This window comes from Pinus tabuliformis, chromosome 6, assembly GCF_031772625.1.
Source record: "Pinus tabuliformis cultivar Carrire ecotype Pingquan chromosome 6, CPIR1, whole genome shotgun sequence".
NCBI lineage: Eukaryota > Viridiplantae > Streptophyta > Pinopsida > Pinales > Pinaceae > Pinus > Pinus tabuliformis.
The window spans coordinates 1935529822-1935549098 of record NC_142292.1 but is presented as its reverse complement, the minus strand read 5'-3'; the positions used below and the strand labels follow the sequence as shown (position 1 = coordinate 1935549098).

The following is a 19277-nucleotide window of genomic DNA, read 5'->3' as shown; positions in this document are numbered from 1 at the left end:
ATGATAAAGCTTTGGGTGGCCTAGGGACATATACGTGTGCTTGATTGGAGAAGTGTGTTTGATGATGTTGATGCTTTGGTGGTTCCTCCATGTTGATGTGGATAGATGGCTCATGTGATGAGCTTTGATGCTATAGTGTATTATTGATGATGTGACGTGCTCCTAGACATCGTGATGTTTACATTGATCACTTGACCTGGTTTGTCCTAGCACCTTGGGGCTTGTTTCTTGAGTACCCACAGATTGAATGAAGTTGGTGGACTACAATTAACTGAACTCATAGTAATATCTTCTTACACTCAGGAGATAAAGAATATATGCATTTCATGCAGAAGGGAAAGCAGGAAAATGGGAACAAATTAGGCTGGCAATTCGTTTCCTTTCTGATTTAGTACTTAATTTGATATTTGTGCAATGCATGTGTGCAGAGAGAGAAACAGATATTACAATGAAATCAATTCATGAAGATTTCCAAGCTCTTTTGGCATAGGGCCAGATAAATTAGTTAGTGCAAAGGACCTGAATCAATGAATGTTGTTGGACATCAGTCATGCAAATTGTCTGCAGATGAAATCTGTTTCCTAGTAGTAATAGTTGATGATTTCAAGTATTATGACCTACAAAAAAATTCTACCAGATGGAGATAACTTCATTTTTATTCATTAGCCGAGCTACTTATGAAGAAAGAATGAGAAGTTCTGTAGAATTTCAGAATATCATTAATTTTAAAGAGCATGGAATAGAAAGGGAATGATCTTACAAGTACTACATCTGTGATGAGGTTACCAATGAAGGCAAGAAGGGAGAACATAACACAATGTTATTAAAATATGAATTATGGGCACAGAAGGTGATGAATTTTATATTGCACTGGTAAACCATGGACCTGTCAGCAGATCTTAAATCCTAACCCGACTAGCACATTGCATTTTAAGACTATTTATCTTTTCTACTTCTATCAACTAGCATATGCATATATATATATATATAGATAGATATATATATTTCTTTTTTTTATGTGGAAGAGGATACAACCATGAGTTTTGCTTGCAAAATTGTTGCTGAAATTGACCTTGTTGATTAAGACGTTACAAACATTACAAATTACATTGATAAAGAAATCCTTGATTTGGTACTTGATTGGAAAGCAAGGGTAGCAATAGATGATGACCACTCTTTCTATGGGCATAACAATTCCACTTACAAAACAAGTGAAACTTGATGGTGGAATTATAGCGATCACCTCTTTAGTATCTCTTCTTAGGGTTCTTTGATGGAATACCCAAGGTCTCACAACTATGTTGACAAGAAGTCAGACATAATGCCTTTTACTTGAGTTGAATGTGTAGCCATGCACTTGAGTTGAATGTGTAGCCATGCATGATTGCTTTGAAGGAGTGACATTGGAAGTTGACGCAAACAGATTTTTCTTCATATGTGGAAGAGAAATCTTGTACAATTTCAATCAAATAATTAGATGTCCTTCATCATGATTGGGTCAATGGAGAGGATCTAGTTTCATCCAGATCTTTAATGTCACATGGTTCAAGGGATAACAATTTGAATATTCTTGATCACGTCTAATATCCTGAAGCACTGATAACACAGAGTATGTATTTCCATGAAAACCTGCAAATCCTCTAGAAAAGATAGGATATGTAGATAAATTTGGAGAATGTTGGAGCCATGGATATCTAAAGGGTTTAACCCTATTAATGATTGTCACTGTCTTAGGTCTATCCAGAAACCTATGTTTCAAGCTCAGATGACTATCATCAGTAAATGTTTTATCTAGTAAATTTGAAGATTTCACTAATAAATAACCATGATTATTAGTAGTCAAACATTAGAAGGCACTAATGGAACCCTAGAGAAGACATGGGCATTCCCTCTTAGAAAAAAAAATGATTTGAAAAACAAAAGACCTCTCAAACATCTTTAAATAAGAATAAATTCAGTCCTGAAATAAATTTTTAAGATTAAAAAAAAAAGGAAGTCAATGGGCAGCTGGTAGAGTTGGTATATTAGGAAGGGTTCAGGGGTTTGCAGCCATTAAACAACTTGGATTTGATGTTTAGGGAAGAAGACTTTCTAGCATTTCCAGTCATATATTATCACTTAAGAATCTAGTAGCAAGTTATGATTTTCTAGGTCTAAGGAAACTGGAGCTAAAAGTAGTTAAATTTCTACTGGACTCTGTTAAGTGTTGCTATCTATAGGAGCTAGCTCGCATTCTTGCAATTTTGAATATTATTGATTTTTATTGATTGTTTTGACAAATTCTAGTTCAAACCTCCATCACCATGGGAGCAGTTGTCTTCCAGTTAATTAATCTCATCATTTGACAGTTCTTGCACGGTGACAATATCCTTACAAGATTATATTTATCTTCAAGTTGTTCTCCAAACAACCATCTTCAAGTGATTAACTGTCTTCATGTCATGAAAATAATTTGGTCTTTTGTTGGCTAGACTAAGACGACTACAGTTAAGGGATATCACCTAGGCTTGGACACATCTTCGGATCCAAGGAGTCTCCTGTATATGGTATGTTATATTGACCCAATCGTCTAAGGCCAATCTTCAAAGAAGTTAGGGAGTCTTTCGTATTTTTTCCAGCTTCTTTACATTTAAAGGCTCCCATATATAGCATGACTTGTTGACCCAACGCGCTTAGGCTCATCTCCAAGGAAGCTAGGAGTCCTTTGTGATTATCCCAGTGTCATTACATTTGAAGATTGTTTCCCTCGTACCTTCATGGCTTCAAAAGTGAGAAAGAGGCTTTATATTAAAACAGATCTTCAACATACTTCTACTACAAGTTGGTTCTATGTTGATGTTATGCATGCGTCAAATAAATTTTACAAATAGAGCTAGAGTCTCCCTTTGAATAATAATAATAATAATAATAATAATAGGTCATGGCCAAGCCAGACACGAAATTGGTTTATGAGACCCCTTGTTTATGGGACAAGCGATCCACCTCCTTGCAGTGATTTGACCACTAAAGTCTGTGGAGGTTTACCTTTTCTACTTCCTGCTAGATTTGAATCTATGACCTCTTACAAGGAAATACATGTTCTTAACCATTAAGCCCACCAAGGCCATTATAAGCTTTATCTTTGTACAAATTTTAAACATTGCATGCTTTCTATAGATGAATGATTATAGAAATAAGCAGATGAGGTTGTTAAGCTTCTTGGAACCTATAAGTAGATGAGGTTGTTAAGCTTCTTGGAACCTATAAATGGAGACACCAGATCTGCAATATAGTGACGATGTCACAATGAAGACCTAATTATAGAAATTTAGTTTATGGTTGTAATGCTCATGACTTCTGTTGACTAGCATGTGTCATTTAAATACCCTCTACTTTAAACATAGGGATATAGTATAGAGTGGTTTGAGTTACTACGAAGCCCAAAACATGCCAAGAGTTTTCCCTAAGTGATCCAGTACTATCCTTACCATTTGATAGTTCTTTTAAGGCATGGTTAATTGGTTAAAGTGTTCTTAATTGAATTGAACTTCTCCAAAAATCGATTTTCAATAGAATGCATCAATCTAGCATGGTGAGATTCAATGTAATGGTTGCTTCTAATCCATACATATTAAGCATAGTCTTGTAACTAAGTATGCTTTGTCATGTTGTTTGTTTACTAAGACGAAGAAATCTAGAAAGTAATCAAGAAATTAGTTAATAATGAATAGGTACAGGTAACAGAGAAAAACAATAAAACCAGCAAGCAAACAATCCAAAGAAAAATGGGCTGACATGATGTAACCTAAGGTTGAGGAAAAGAGGATGCCAACAATTATTGCATGGTGCATAATAGATGGAGGCCTAACAAAGATGGTCTAGTGGGGTAGAATTTTCTAGTGAAAATATAGATTGAATACCATGGGCTTGTGTAAGGCTTACTCTGGCAGTTGTTTTTAATGATCTTAAATTAAATGAGAAGATCAATTCGTAGAGAATTTGGGATTTTAGAATGGAAGCTTATTTAGTCAGTAAAAGACTAGTGAAAATATTAGGATACACTTTTACCCTTATTCTAGTGTTGAATAAAAATGTCGTGAAAAATAATGTGTCTCTAGTTTTGGATAAAAGGACCCTCAACTTTCTTTGCAACTTTTGTGGTCACTGGTCACTTATGAAAGTAGGCATCTTTAGAAATGCGATGCCATTTAGAGGGGAAATACTAATAGCAACAGGGCAAAGGCAATTATTCCGTTCATTTAATTATTTCTCATTTGTCTGATCATATTGTGAGCTGCAATATATATCATGAGATTGTTTTAGTACTAGTAAACAATGATTAAATATATAATAAATTTGAACCTTTTGACATTTAGAGGACATTACTCTCAATTTACAAAAAAAATAAAGTATGAAAATCATGTTGGGAAACAGTTTCTGAAGTTTGGAGTCTTTTATTTTCAAGATTAACTAAATGGGTTGGAAGATAAAAAAAAAAAACCCATCAAATTGGAAGAGCGGGACTTTTATATTCACTAAGGTTTTAAAGGAATTATATGCATAAAACTTATACTAGCACCTCCTAGTGGAATTGATAGTGCACTAATCTGTTGCTTGCTATTATTTTGGTTTTGATACCACCTTATAGCATATACGGGTCCAAATGCTATTTTCCATGATGGACAGTTGAATCTGTTTCAACTCTAATCGTTATTGAGGGGTTCCACAAGGATGTCACATGAGCGTTTATGATGCCCATTTTAACATAGATAGCCACCTATGTTAAGGTTCTCTTTTGCAGTTCCATGTTGTTATTTATGAACATTATATACATCTGGTTGGACACATGAAAATCAATTGATGGATTTGGTATTGATGATGGAAATGTTGGATGTATGACCAAATGTATGACTTACTTGGTTACAATTTATTTAGTGCATGACTTGTCAGAGTTATTATTGCATCATATAGGCTTATATATATATGATTTATCTAATCAACGACTTAGCGAAATTATGATTTATCTGATGTAAGATTTAATTCCAGTATGAACAACAAAAATTGACATGTGGACACTGGGTTTGATAAACATGGTGTTTAAGATCATGTATCTATATCTATTTTGTGGTTATATATATGCATGGATGAGAACTAAACTACAGATTGGAAAGAACCGTATGATAACCAAGATCTAACATTCCATTGGGGGAGGTCGAGACGACCAATGAGGAAAGGTACGATGTACATTGTTCTATTACATTTGGTATCTACTTGATATGCACTCTTATGACATGAGTAAAATGCAAATGACAGGTGGCAAGATGACCTAACTGGATTATTCGATGACAAGTCCAACCAGCTCTGTAGTGTGGTCTGTGCTCTGAAGGAGGGGTGGAGGTGTTTCCCACCGTGTATCCTCCGAAACCTGGAATCGTGGGGAGGACAGCTGAACGCTCCCCCTAGACGTGTGATGACGATTGCCAGATGCCTGCTGGGGAAAGTTCGGTCGAGGTATTCGACGCTTCCACCATGTCGGTTTTATTGGTGGTTAGTATGGCCGTTGCCACTAATAGAGCAGCAGAGGACGGATAGGGCGGGAACGGAAGTAGGCCAGGGTGGATAGGAAGATATAGATCAGTTGGAGACTCTTGATGGGAAGTAATGTCATTGTCTGACTTATCGAATTTTAATGCTATAAAACTCTCTGGTTTGCTATGATTTCAACTCCTTGTATCTTTTCATTCTAACTTTGGGATGGGTGTATGTAATGCCCCACTTAAATCTTATCCTACAAATTTTGTTAATATTTACATTATTTGAAAATATTGAGAAATATTGGTCTAATATAAATTTATGATTTCCATTACTCAAATTCCCCACTTACCTTCTCAAATTGAATATTATGTAGGATATGGTCTCCTTCCATTATTTCATAATATATGTATTCATTTCACATTCCCCAATGTACACTCACATTTACTTGGGAGAAGACATAGTCCTCTCCATCTTATCATCAATATATATTTATTCATTTCACATTCCCCAATGTACCCTCACATTTACTAAGGAGAAGACATGGTCCTCTCCATGTAAGTACATTTCACATTCCCCAATGTACCCTCACATTTACTAAGGAGAAGACATGGTCCTCTCCATGTAATTACACTTCACATTCCCAAATGTACTTTTCAGATTTACTTGGGAGAAGACATGATCCTTTCCCATTAAATTCTCAATTTTATATTCATGTCACAATTCCAAAAGTACTCCTAGCTTACTTGGGAGAAGAGAATTCAACTAAGGATGGATGAGAAGTTAATGACATTAATGAGAGGTGGTTGAGGAAAGAGGGTATAAAAAGGGAAGGGGGAAGGAAGAAAAGGGGGGGGGGGGGGGGGGGGGGGGGGTTGGAGTCTTGCTTAGGATTGTGGGGGTTGGTTGTGATTGTTTGGCCTTGTTATGATTTTGGGAGACCTTGGAAACCTATGGAGGTTTCTTGGGTTTGAGAGGAGGAAAGTATCATTATCTAGTTTTGCACATTCTTCTTGAGGACACACTATATCTGGTTGGACTTGGGCACGGAGGGCTAGGGAACCTGTGGAGGTTTCCTAGGCTAGGAATTTATTTCCTAGTTGGCTGGGAGGTAAATCCAGTTGGGTCGGTGAGAAGGAGCGTTCAGTAGGAGCTATAAGTCAAAGGTATCATCATCAACCGCCGGAACAGGTATTTTCCATGGACCACTCTTGCTAAGTTGATATCAATGGAATGCTCACCTTAATTTATGTTGCTTATGATAAAGTGATAAGATGTTAAATGTTTAAATTTATGTAAGAAGTTCAGCAAATTTTTTTTTTAAACAGTAGGAAAATAGATCTGTTAGTGTATAATAGATTGAGACTCTAATAATTGGAATTAGGCCCCTACATTTTGTCTCTCTCTCTCTCTCAAAAAAAAAAAGAAAAAGAAGAAAAACAGGTATGATCTTTGAAATTATTGCAGGTTGCAGGGATATAATGCAGATAAAGAGGGTCACGCAAATCAAGGACAGGGGTCCATCCCAAGCTACCAGGCATCCTCACCGACACTCCCTCCATGGCCACACACTTTTTCCAGGGTTTGGACACATTCGGGTCAAGATTCAACCTCCTACAGGAAGTTTCAGGGCTTTCTACAAGAAGTTTTGCATTTCTACAAGAAACATCATGTAGAACCCTTGGGCAGGCAAAAATCGATTCTGTAATAGGATTTAAAGCTTGAGGTTTGGTGATGAGGCCTGCAGCCACCTCTCTCTCCCATCCATCACCTGTTTCATCTCTTTCCACCACCATTACCACAACTTGGTCCCGTATTCTTGCACAATCATGCAAAAAGTCTTGGTTTCCTCAGAGTGATTTATTTATTTATTTATTTTTTTTTCCTAAGGGAAAAATCAAGCGTTCAAAAGCTCGCACACTCTACCTGTCAAAAGCTTCAATAGGACCCTTCATCCGTGACCATAGCCGTGCCCGTTTTAGCATGCAACCCAGGAGGTGAAGTAGCTACAGGATGTCTTACAGGAATCCTGTAGCAGCTGATCCACCTGGAATACACACTATGAAGTCAAGAGCAGTTGAAATCAACACAGGAGGCATGCAACCAACTCCGCATAAATGTGAACAACCTCCTCAACAGTTGAGAAAAGACGGGGCCGTGCATGCAACATTCACCACCAGAGGATCAGATCCTGAAAGCCTTGCATCTAGCATCAACTAATGAACGAGGGAATTCAAACGCCTGTGCACGAAGCAACAATGAGCAAAGCCATTATTTCACGTCCAAAAACCTGCGAAACACGTCCACAGCCACACAGGTAAGTGCCTAACCTTATTTCGTCAAATTTCATAAGCTATACTATGAGCATTGCATATCTGTGAATGGGGCGGATTGAACGAATGCAATGGCCAGTCAATTGGCCATTTACAGCCAGTAGAATTGCCTCGTGGGATTTGAACGAGCATGGTTACGCTTGATTCCGCTAGAAGGATGTGGAACCGACATGTGGGAAGTGTCCAGTCGGGGAAAATCAACATATTTGCAGAGAAATCAGCGAACTGACAGGGATGACGGCACGTAATGGTGGAGATAGATATTGGCAGTCAGAGACACACCGAGGAATGATGGCCATGACGTTGTCTAACGGCTCAACCTGGACACCTCACCCCCGCGCCATGAATTGTGCCGTATTTCAAAATCATTCGGCCAGAGCACTCACATTAACCACTTTCATTTACGCCTACAACTTGTTTTTCAACAATGTGAGCATCCTCCTCCTCTGCAGTTCGTTAGCCCGAGTTTCTCGGCCTGGTTCAAACTCTTCCCACGTCCCAGACTTGCTCAGCAGCGCCGTGACGTCCTCCAGAAGCAGTAAAAGCTCTCTACAAGAAGGAGTTCTATAGGAAGCACAGCGAAAGCTCCTGGAGCAGAGAAACCCATGTCTGTTGCATCAGAATTAGAAATTTCGAAGAGAGGTAGGCTCAAACACGCCATCCCCATGCTCAATTTTCAAAAGGTGGTGAACTAGCTTATTTGAAGTGGGGAAAATTAAAACCAATCTGCCTATGGGTCAAGAATGGTTGTTTGCTTATATGGTACACAAAATTTCTTTCAAATGGTGTTGCGACATATTCACCTCCATGGTTCCTGTTAACAAACTCTCCCCATTATAATGATAAACCGCTGTAAGGCTCACTTGTGCACATATAAAATTTTTGTGACTGCTATACGGTTGGTGTGAAAATTACATCTGCACTCTGTCTGTGAGAGCTTAATTCCTTTTGACAAGTCGATTTTTGGGTGGCAGCAGTATTATAACCAGAGAATTGGTGAAGGGGGAGATACAAACAGTGGATAAACCCTGTCCTAAGAGTCAAGGAGGAAAACCATATCAGAATTTCCATTCTAACCAGAGCTCAAGCCGAAAATAGGGTATTTTCACCATGCCAGGAGGGTTTATCAGAAAAGAACCCTCGAATTCCAAGAAGTTGCGAGAAACTCCTAAGGTGGTAGACCTATTTACCCGTGCAAATTGGATGACCTTCTGTGATAAAATTCAAGGTCACGATGATGAGATAACTGAGGAGTTCCTAAGGTCCCTGCAACCCAAATCAAAAACACTGGCCACTATAAAGTTCATAGGATTGACCTTAAAAATCACTCCACAACTCATTAGTCAGGTCACAGAGTTGCCATTGGGGATATCGTGGGATAAAGAGGAAAGGAAATTGGGCCAGAAGGCCAAAAAGGAATTCTTCCTACCAGAAGAACAGTTTTCAGAGGATAAGAATGGGGTCTGGAGAGCCAGCCTTTAGCCATTTTGGAGCGAGGTCAGCCTTTAAATTATGAAATATATTACCTGTGCGGGATGATTTAATATTGTGTATGGTTATCACTTCCGCTTGTTAACTGAGCTCAGGCATAAGATGGATTTTCCCTCAGAACAAAAATTGAGCATCCCATACTTCCTCCTACAGTCATTGATGGAGTGTGGCACAAAACTGAAGGAGGGGACACCAGACCAGCTGGCTTATCATGGGCTTATCAAGCTCCTCGTAGAAGATGCCCTCCATACGTATACTGTCCCTATCTCCTGGGAGATTTTCTGCAATATGTCCAAGGATGATGATATCCAGACTCTGGCCGAAGAACTCACTTCATCCAGCAGTGAGGAGAAGGAGCATATTGAGGCAGAGAAGAAAACTAAGGGTAAGGAAGCTAAGGGTAAGAAAACCAAAGGCAGAGCATCACAGGAAAAGCCACAGGAAAGGCAAGAGGAAAAGCAAGAAAAATGACAAGCTTCTGAGACCAAAGCTGTGAGTGGAGTAAAAACACAAATGCCAAGGGAGGAGGAACACCTAAGGCAACCACAGCACAAGTCAAAGAGAAGGCACCCCTAGCCAAGCAAGCCAAATCAGGGAAAACTGGTTCTACAGGAAGCTAGCAGACTATTTCTACAGGAAGCCAAAAAACTGCTTCTACAGGAAGCTAGAAAACTGCTTCTACAGGAAGCCAGAAAATGGCCACTACAGGACTTTCTACAGGAAGTCTGGGGAAAGGGCAGCAGAAGGAGAAATCGCCTGAGATTTTAGCTAGGGAGGCAGCAGCTGTGCTGGCCACCCTAAGCACATCCCCCAAGCAAAAGGAGAAGCGAAAGAGGGAGCTTCCACTATATTTTAAGGCGAGAAGGAACGTGAGGATTAAAACCGGCAGACCCCAACCACCGTCCAAAGAACGACTCACCATTTTCGACACCCCTACCACACCAAAGGAGAGGTCCCCCTCCAAGGCAGCCATCACTTATGAACGGGGAAGCCCGAAGACATCCACCTGGAGGGAGAGGATGAAAATGTTGGACACCAAGGCCTCCCTACAGGATGTTGAGGCTATTCTATAGGAAACACTAGCTAGAATGAAGGAGCCGAAGAAATGGAGGGTGAGGCAGCTAAATCACCTCAGAGGGAAGAAGAGGTAGAAAACATTATGGAACCTAGCCCCCAGCCCAACTTGGGCTCCTATTATAACTTCTTGGAGGCCGGAAAGATCATTTCTCAGAAATTCACAGTGCCACTTTTCCTTGCACTAGAAGAAGAGAGAGTGAGGAACCACAATTGGATGAAAATCGCTAAGTCCAAGGGTGTGGCGGATATAGGTCCTCTGGAGGAACAACTCAAAGAGGCAAGGAGGGAATTGGCTCTAGTACGACATGTGGAGAGCAGCCAATGGGTCAGGCTACAAGAAGAAAATGAGCTACTTAGATAGCAGCTACAATTACAGGGACAGAGGAAGGAAGACAAGCCTTACATCTTGGGGGAAAAATCGCAGTAGGAGGGGCACACAATAGCCTGAGATACCCCTGATGAACAACAGAGAAAGGAAGGGGTGCAGACAGAAATTAAGATACTGAATCGGCGGCTACAGGAAAAAGAATTGGGGACACAATCTCTGAAACAGTAGATACAAGAAAAGGAGGCCCAAATGGCCTGCATGGCCAGCTGGGAAATGGAAGCTCTGCAGTGTAGGTAGCCTACAAAATTCTATGCCCTATACCTCAAGGATCAGTGGTTATAGTTTTAGATCAATACCTTGGCTCAAAGGAGCATCACCCCATTCCAAAATTATCATCAGTTTGCAGCTCTATGTGGCAGTAGTTCATCTGAGGATAGGGCTAAATTATCAAAGTTATACCTGCAAAAATTTTCCCTTCTGGACATGAACGCATGGGATCCTAACACGGTGATAGGAGATGTCCATCTTATGGCCATGGCCTCTTGGATGAGCCATGAGGAGAAGAGAGCAGCAGAGGTCCGCAGTATCATAGGCAGAGAGCTCAGTGAGCCTCTCATGATCAGAGTAGAGCCAGATGACCCATCAGCAGTGATAAGCGCCCACCAGCACATGGCCAACGGTCCTCAGGATCTACTGGAATACATTGAGCAATAGGCTCAAGCCATTGCCCATTTTGAGGACATGGAGAGACTGTTGGGAGAAAACTGTATGCATGCTTGCACAAGGTGGTGGAACACACTGCCTCATAGCCTGAAGATAAAAGAATACCACTCTCCCACTAGGATGAGGGAAGCCTTCGCAAGGGTACCCCTCTACAAACAGTTGATGTAGAACTTGCAGGCCAACTGGATTGGCTTGAAATTCAGTCCTCCTTTACTTCTGGGATTGCTAGAAGGAGTGAAGGAAGAGGAGGAAGGTAGACAATGGGAGGAAGTGGAAAGGAAGGCAGGATTCCATGACCGGGAAGAGGATATCACAGCAGAGGCCTGGGACGTGAGGGAGGCGGTCAAAGACATCAAGGATGATGAGCTAGACTAGTTGCTCAGAGGATGAGCAACCGATTTAGCAGGGGGGTGATTATGAGCCCCCAAATTGGGTAACTTATTGGGCTCATTTTTCCTAATTGTCCTTGTTCAATCCTCCATTTTTCATAAACTATGCATTTTTTTCTAGTATGTTTATGTTATTTGAACGAATAAGGGTGGTCACTCTACCTAGGAGGCTAATACATGGTTATTTCAGGATTTTTGGACAAATTTTGGAGCAAAACCAAGCAATCATGGGTTAGTTGACAGCCAAGCTTGAGGTGAAGATTCGTAGGGAGTTTGTCTCTTGCATTAAATGTCCTTCCTCAAAATCTCCATCCTCAACTCCGAGCTCCATAGGCCACCAAAACAAGTTTTAAAGGCAACCAAGTAGTTTTGGGAAGAGTGACTGTTTACTAGCAGTTGGGACAGCTGAGTCCCTTGAATCTAGGAGGGCTGCTATCCCCCTCGTATTGTATAAGTAGGAAGGCCTCAACCTTCGTAGTTTGCTTTTGGAACTGTTGGTATTTTTTCACTATAGTGCTGTCATTTTGCTCAGCCTGTTTTCTTGTAGCTACTGCTGTACAACTTTCATATGATGGTTATTTTTGAATAATGAGAAAGCTTTACTTGGCATCAGATCTGAGTTATTTATAGGAGCCTGCAGCTCTTGGGGTTGGGCCCAACCCGGGTGCTAAGGCCTCCTTTATGTATTGTTATTTGTTCTTTATGCATTTGCAAAAACATTTATGTTAGGTAGATTAAAGTTTGCTAATTAACTAGGTCATTGTCAATGGTTAGAAAGACTTTTGAATGCTCAGATTTAGTTGATAGGTTGTTAACAGGAAAAAGCTTCAAGAAAAGGGCCATTGAACATCTCTGGTTTCACCTCTCCTTCAGTGGGATTAGGAGCTATGATCAGGATAACTTTGCTGCCCACAAAAACACATATTTTGCTTTGCCATGCAATCACTAGTGTTTGATTTTCATGTGTAGAAGTTGGTTACAAGTTCAGACTTTTGCTTGCTTAGTTGAATGAGTTAAAATACATGGTTTCATTACAGGTCACACTTCTGTTCATTCTCTTTACTGGCAGCTAGCAGATTAGGTCAACGTAATTAGGTTTTTGAATTTACAAGTCTTCGTTGGATCAGTTGGAAAAACACCTTGCAGAGCACCTGTACCACTCCTTCATCTACTTATTCTCCATCAGCACCATCCACTCCACCCTCCACTCAGAATCCTTTCCTCACGTTGCCATTTGCTACCATAACCCTAGTTTTGTGTGTAACATTGCTTCAGTCTTCCTTGAACCAAATCCAGCCATCCACACCTGTCCACAACTCCATCCACACTCACTCCTTCACCTTTTCCTCTCCATCCATCCACCAAAATCTCACTTCTGAACATCCTGTAGAAAATCACAGACTTCCTATAGAAAATCACAAGCATCCCTGCAGAATTCCTGTAGAGGCTCACGAATGAGGTTTCTTGATAGCCAAACTGGGTGAAACTCTATGGAAGGGTGTTAGGGACCCCTTAGGCCCTCTCTAAACCTTCTTGACCTCCTCCAAGCATTTCTTCTCGCCCATCCACCTCTGCATAGACCAAAAACAGTCAAAACATATGCATAATAACTCTGCCAACTTATTCAAAAATACAAAAAGATGTTTTTTTCAGATGTTACTGCACAAGTAGCTTAGATGCATGTATTTACCTTTCTAGAAATCAACGGCATCTCCTTCAGTAGCTTACATCCTCTTTCTTGCTTCAGTAGGGTTAGCTGGTAGAATTAGGGTTTGCTAGGGTTTACGTTTCCTCTTAGCTTTCCAGTTTCTTTCTGCAAATAGATCAGCCTTCTTTAATTTAGCTTTCGTCCATTAGTTAAAAAGCTTCTTCTCAGAGCTCATAGAAGTTGGCTTAAGCCCCTAGCGGACTTGTGCCAGCGGACCAAGTGACAGCTGCGGCAAGAGCTAGTACTTGTGCATACAACACCGTCGCTTCCAAGTTTGTTACGAACTACCGGGTTCATAAAAGTAAAGAAGGGAGTCCCAGGAGTTGTAGCATTATTGCTGCAATACTGGAGCTCACCACTTATCCTCAAAGAAGGTAGCACAAAAGACGGAACTACCATCCTAGAGGGGGAAGGGCGACCCAAACTGAACCAACAACTAGGTCTAGAGACATCCAGAAGGTCAACTGTTGGAACAGATTCACCCAATCTAGATTGTCGCTGGTTTTGAACTAAGTCTCAGCGACGCCATCACTAGGAAGCAATGTATGCAGACCGATCGTCGCTAAAGATAGTTAATAGCCTCGCGCCGGGGCTTGAAATCCGACCATCGCGGGAAATAGGTGTACTCCTATGATGGAGTCACGATGGGACCATTTATGATAGAGGTCCATCACGTATATTAAGTGTACACTCGCGACGAGGCAGAAAACTTAGGAAAATGAGGGTCAATTGGCAACATTAGAGAGCATTTGCTTAATCTTCTTATATTGGTGGGAAGATATGAGCATGTTTAGTTTCACACATGACATAATAGAGGGACTGGGATGAAGACAATGACAAATTACTGTGTAACAGATGCCCCCTAAAGCATGAAGCCCGAGAGAGTGGGAGGGGTGAAATGCTTTACAAAACTGTCTGAACTAGAACACCACCTAGAAGAACCTGCAGGTGAAAGTACAACTGATATCTCTGATAGTGAAATACATGTAGTCGAGGCATGGGCGCAACCATCCAAAAGACGTACAAAACTTGGTTTGTGGTATGGACGTAGCCACCAAACTGATAAGACCATGATAATGATAAAGGTATAGTCACAGCCATCCATCACAGATTCATGTATGTAATCACGAACCAATCCACGCAACCCGAACATATGTAATCTTAGTTCGGGGTCTTGAAATCCAACCGATCATAGTACAAATTCTAGCATGCGAATAGATGTGATGAAGTCGAGCATGATAGAAATTCGCTTGATTACTGGTCAATGATGAAAACTGTTAACAAGTGTGAGAGAAACCATCAATAATGTTAATGGCTCTCAAGGTACTATCTAATACAATCCACCAAGTGCGAAAAAGGAGCTGAAGTCGAACACTCATGGAATCACCCAATCGAAGACCAATGATGAGAGTCTATCATCAGGCGCAAGGAACTTGCCATTAAGGCGTGCAAGCTCCAAGGTACTGAAAGGGATCTCTAGACCAATATCATGGATAATGAGCTGATGTCAACAGGAGATGATCTATCGTAGGAGGGCCATAATCTTCCCCCCATCAATGACATGAGATAAGGAACAAGTGGTAGATGGTGAAACAGAGTATCAGAGGAGGAGGTAAGGGTGTAACTTGCCGAAGGATTATACTCTTGAACATATCGGTGACATGAATCTGGAATGTGGCAGCATTTTGGTACCAAGGGATCGAAGGCTTGATGGAAACAACATGGATCAGATGGAATGAGGAAAAATGGCAACCCAAAACACCTCGGAAGGCCAAATGACGATGTGTGGATATCCCAATCCGACAAGAAGCAAAAGTGACGATGTTCAAGAGTGACTAGCTACCATAGGTACCCAATAATGACTTCCAAATTTTCCCCACCATTGCTAGCGAGTACCCCAATTATTTTTGGAAACAAGATTGAAGGGGATAGCATGTGCTTGTAATATAAGTTTGTCCTTTGGATGAATCCAACCTAGTAATAGTTTAACGAGCCTTAGGGAGGAGAAGCTTGAGTCTTGTCATGACGATGAGTCCAATGCCGTCAGGGTTTAAAGAGTCCGACATAGGGAAAACTTGGAGTCTTTTTCATGTTTAGAGAGTTTGAAAAGACACGGAAAAGAAAACTCTAGTGGGGTCCTTTTTCGTACATTTGTGTCTCTCGAGCCTGAAAAAATATAAAATAATACTCGAGAGAACCGCTTGACCATTACGATCAAGGAGTACCTTTTGTATTAGTGTCCTCGATCAGAAAAAGTATAAAAGCGATCAAAGATACATCATTTCATAACTAGTATCGAACCTGAAACGAAAAAATCCCAGCGATCTTTTCACGTTTATATGGTCAGAAAAGAGCTCAAAGTAGACTGCCTTTTATTTTGTTTAACAAGTCAAAAAGGAAAAACTTGGCCATCTTTTCGTCTTTTAAGTCGGAAAAGAGCTTTAAAGAGGACTTTTTACAGAATATGGACCAAGTGCATACGAATCATGACATTTACCTGCCACCTGTATTTCTGCACAAAAACACCACAACATAAGACCCATTCAACATAAAAACAGTATATGTGTGCATACAAGTTCAAAACTCAAAGCCCTAACCAAAACCCTAAAATAAAAGGAAAAAACCCAACCCATATAGTGAAAAATTTTAATTTTTTAAGAAAAAACACTATAAAAGGGGGTATGGTAAGTTTATTTTTACCATTTACCATTGTGAGTTTTTACCTTGGCATTTTAGTGTGCAAAACTGAGTGAGGTCCCAAGCTTGATTCTGGCACCAAAAGTTAACAACTTCACTCAATGCTTTACCAGGTAAGTAATCTCTTCCTTGCGCTGCATTTCAAATATTTTTCCATTTAATTTGATGGTAGATAGGTGGTTTTTGGGCGAATTTTGAAATCCACATTTGCCTCTCGGTCGTCGCGGAAGATCCGCTCAGGTTTGCGATGACCGAGCGTGTTAACACAGACTACCATTGGGATCATCACAGGATATAGATGTACTCCCTCGACGGTCACCTAGAAAATGAACGGTTGACCTCGAGCCATCACCACTGTTTGAAAAACAGTCGTGATGGTGCCGTAAAGTCAAATTTTCTCATAATTTATGTGCTTAAGCTTATGAAACATGTTCTAATTGTTTCGTCCTTTGACACAGGGAAAAATGGCTTTCGTGTGGCAGGAAAGAACTCATGATGACAATGACGAACAAGCTTTTAATGATCCTGGGTGCCGAAGAGCCCTACTCGAGTGCGGATTGCTAAAATTCTTCCTCACTCCACATCTTCGAGCACAACTTGACTTGCTAGAGCTGTTAATATGCTTGTGGAACCTAACAGACGGGAAGTTCATCATCCGAGGCAAAGATATCAAATTTGATGCCATGGACATATATTTTCTAACTGGATTGTCTCACTGTGGCGAGAGACTGATCTTAGAGGGTCAACGAGTCACCGGTGAGACTTTAGACATGCTGATAGCATGGGTGTGCCCAGGGGCACGCAAATCAGCCACTAGTGGGAAATTGCAAATCCCGACAGTGGAAGACTTGACTCTTCGCTCGGTATTATTCATGGTGATGAGAATAGCGGGCTCTCAAGCCCAACATGAGGCAACAAAGACTCACCTTCGGTTAGCTCTTGATTGCCTTAACCCGACCATGTATAACTGGGCCGAAGCAGTGGCCGTTAACATGAAGAGACAGCTGACGAGGTGCTGGCACGGGGAGGCGAAACAGTTCGGGTATGGATCTATTCTGATCCCACTCATGCTGGAGCGGGTACTGGTTCTTCAGTTACAGGACATGGACCTGTACGTGCCTGGGCCACGAGAGACCTGTATCACTCGTTGGGCACATGTTATGCCGCAAGGGGGTGGCGGTCGACTGGTATCATGGGGGATGCTGTTCTGAGAGTGGCTAGATTGGAAAAAGGTCATAGTCGAGGACTGGCCATACGCAAGCACAGATTTTCGCGGAGACCCCGACATGCTGCTTCCTGCAGGTGAGTAGTGGGATGAGGGATGTAAACACTTGATCGAAACACCAAACTATTTATATTTATATTTTTATGATGTTTTTGGATTTTATCATGCATATGTCTTAGTAATGTCTCTTATGTTACTGGCAGATGTGGGACCGGAGAGGCCAGTAGGACTATCTCTCGAGGCACGGAGGGACCCGCAAGGCAACATGGAACTAGCCCTTGTTCACCTTGGTGGCAATGCAGTGGAGGAGATAGCCCGTAACCTTGAGGGCTTGACGGACGGGATCCCTGATTACAAGGGGATCGAGGAGGTCCCAGTAGAGTACTAGAGACACACAGTCGGAGTGCCACCTAGGGTGCATAGGCTCTTGAGATGAGTTGCATGGGCAGTGGTCTGTTATAGAGAGCAGAACCCACTGTAGTAGATACCTAGGTTTTACTTCCTGCTGATTTTTTGAGAGACATGCATCTCAGATGTATGGAGAGCACAGACTCTATTTTTGACATATACACTTATTTTTTGAGTGCCTCGGTGTGCAACACGATATATATATATATATATATATATATATATATATATATATATATATATATATATATATATGATTCATTATTGTGTTTTGAATGCTTCTATGCGATGTTTTGATTACATATTGCATAAATTCCTGTCTAATACATGATTTGCTAATGCATCAATTAATGTGTTTAATCTTCTTGGAATGTGTTGATATGTAATAAAATAAAAATTCCTTTCCAATAATTTAACACCTAAATAAAACTTTAAAATCTGATGATCTCTGACGGAATAACGCCCGTTAAGCTGGTGGACAACAAGTTGAGAATCCAGATTCACAACCAATGCATGAATATCGAGGTTGACAGAGTCGGTCAGTAATTCAATGACAACGCTATATTCAACGCCATTTTTTGTGGTGCGACCCAGACAAACAACTTGAAGGTCTACTAACTCACCGTGAGGATCATAAATCACCCACGCCACAGAAGAAAGGTTCTGGGTACTGCGGCAGGCACCATCAGCGAAACCAATGTAAGGTGTACTAGACATCTGCACAAGAAGTAAAAAGACACAATAAGCGGCAATTAAGCCTACACACCAAGCCAAACATGCAAACACACACTGACAACACACCTGTTGAAAACACACGTATGTACAAATTACATGCATGAAATTCATGCATAATATTTTTTTAGATAAAGCCCATTTCAAGGCTTATCTAGAGGATTCCCTTCGTAATTGATCAACTCATATGCCCCTTTTTGCAAAACATGTTTCACAATTTAAGGCCCATGCCACATAGGCTCGAATTTTCCTGCCACCAGCTTATCATTTTCTTGATCATAAAGCAGGACTAAGTCTCGTTCAACGAAATAACGAGGATTGACAGCTTGGTCGAAGTGAGTTTTCACTCCTTTTGCGTTTCAATGACTAGAGAGGCTAGTCAACTGGTCTCGTCTAGCCGTTCTAGGTAAAGAAGATGTTCTTCTATCGGAGTAGTGTTCAGGGGTAATTTGATGGCTAATTTAAGAGAAGGGATGTCACACTCAATCAGAAGGGTAGCCTCCAGACCGTAAACCAATTGGAACGGGGTGAACCTGGTGGCATCCTTCTCTGAAGTTCAGTAGGCCCATAAGGCAGAAAACAACATCAAATGCTAGTTGGACTTGTGCATGCTGATGGTGTGTTGAAGAAACTTGACCAAAACTTTGTTGACAGC

The 19277-nt window shown here is 40.9% G+C and overlaps 1 pseudogene; it reads left to right on the top strand.

The window, feature by feature from the left end:
• Nucleotides 1-837: 837 nt before the first annotated feature.
• On the top strand, nucleotides 838-17468 carry LOC149266935 (uncharacterized; annotated as a pseudogene).
• Nucleotides 17469-19277: the final 1809 nt, after the last annotated feature.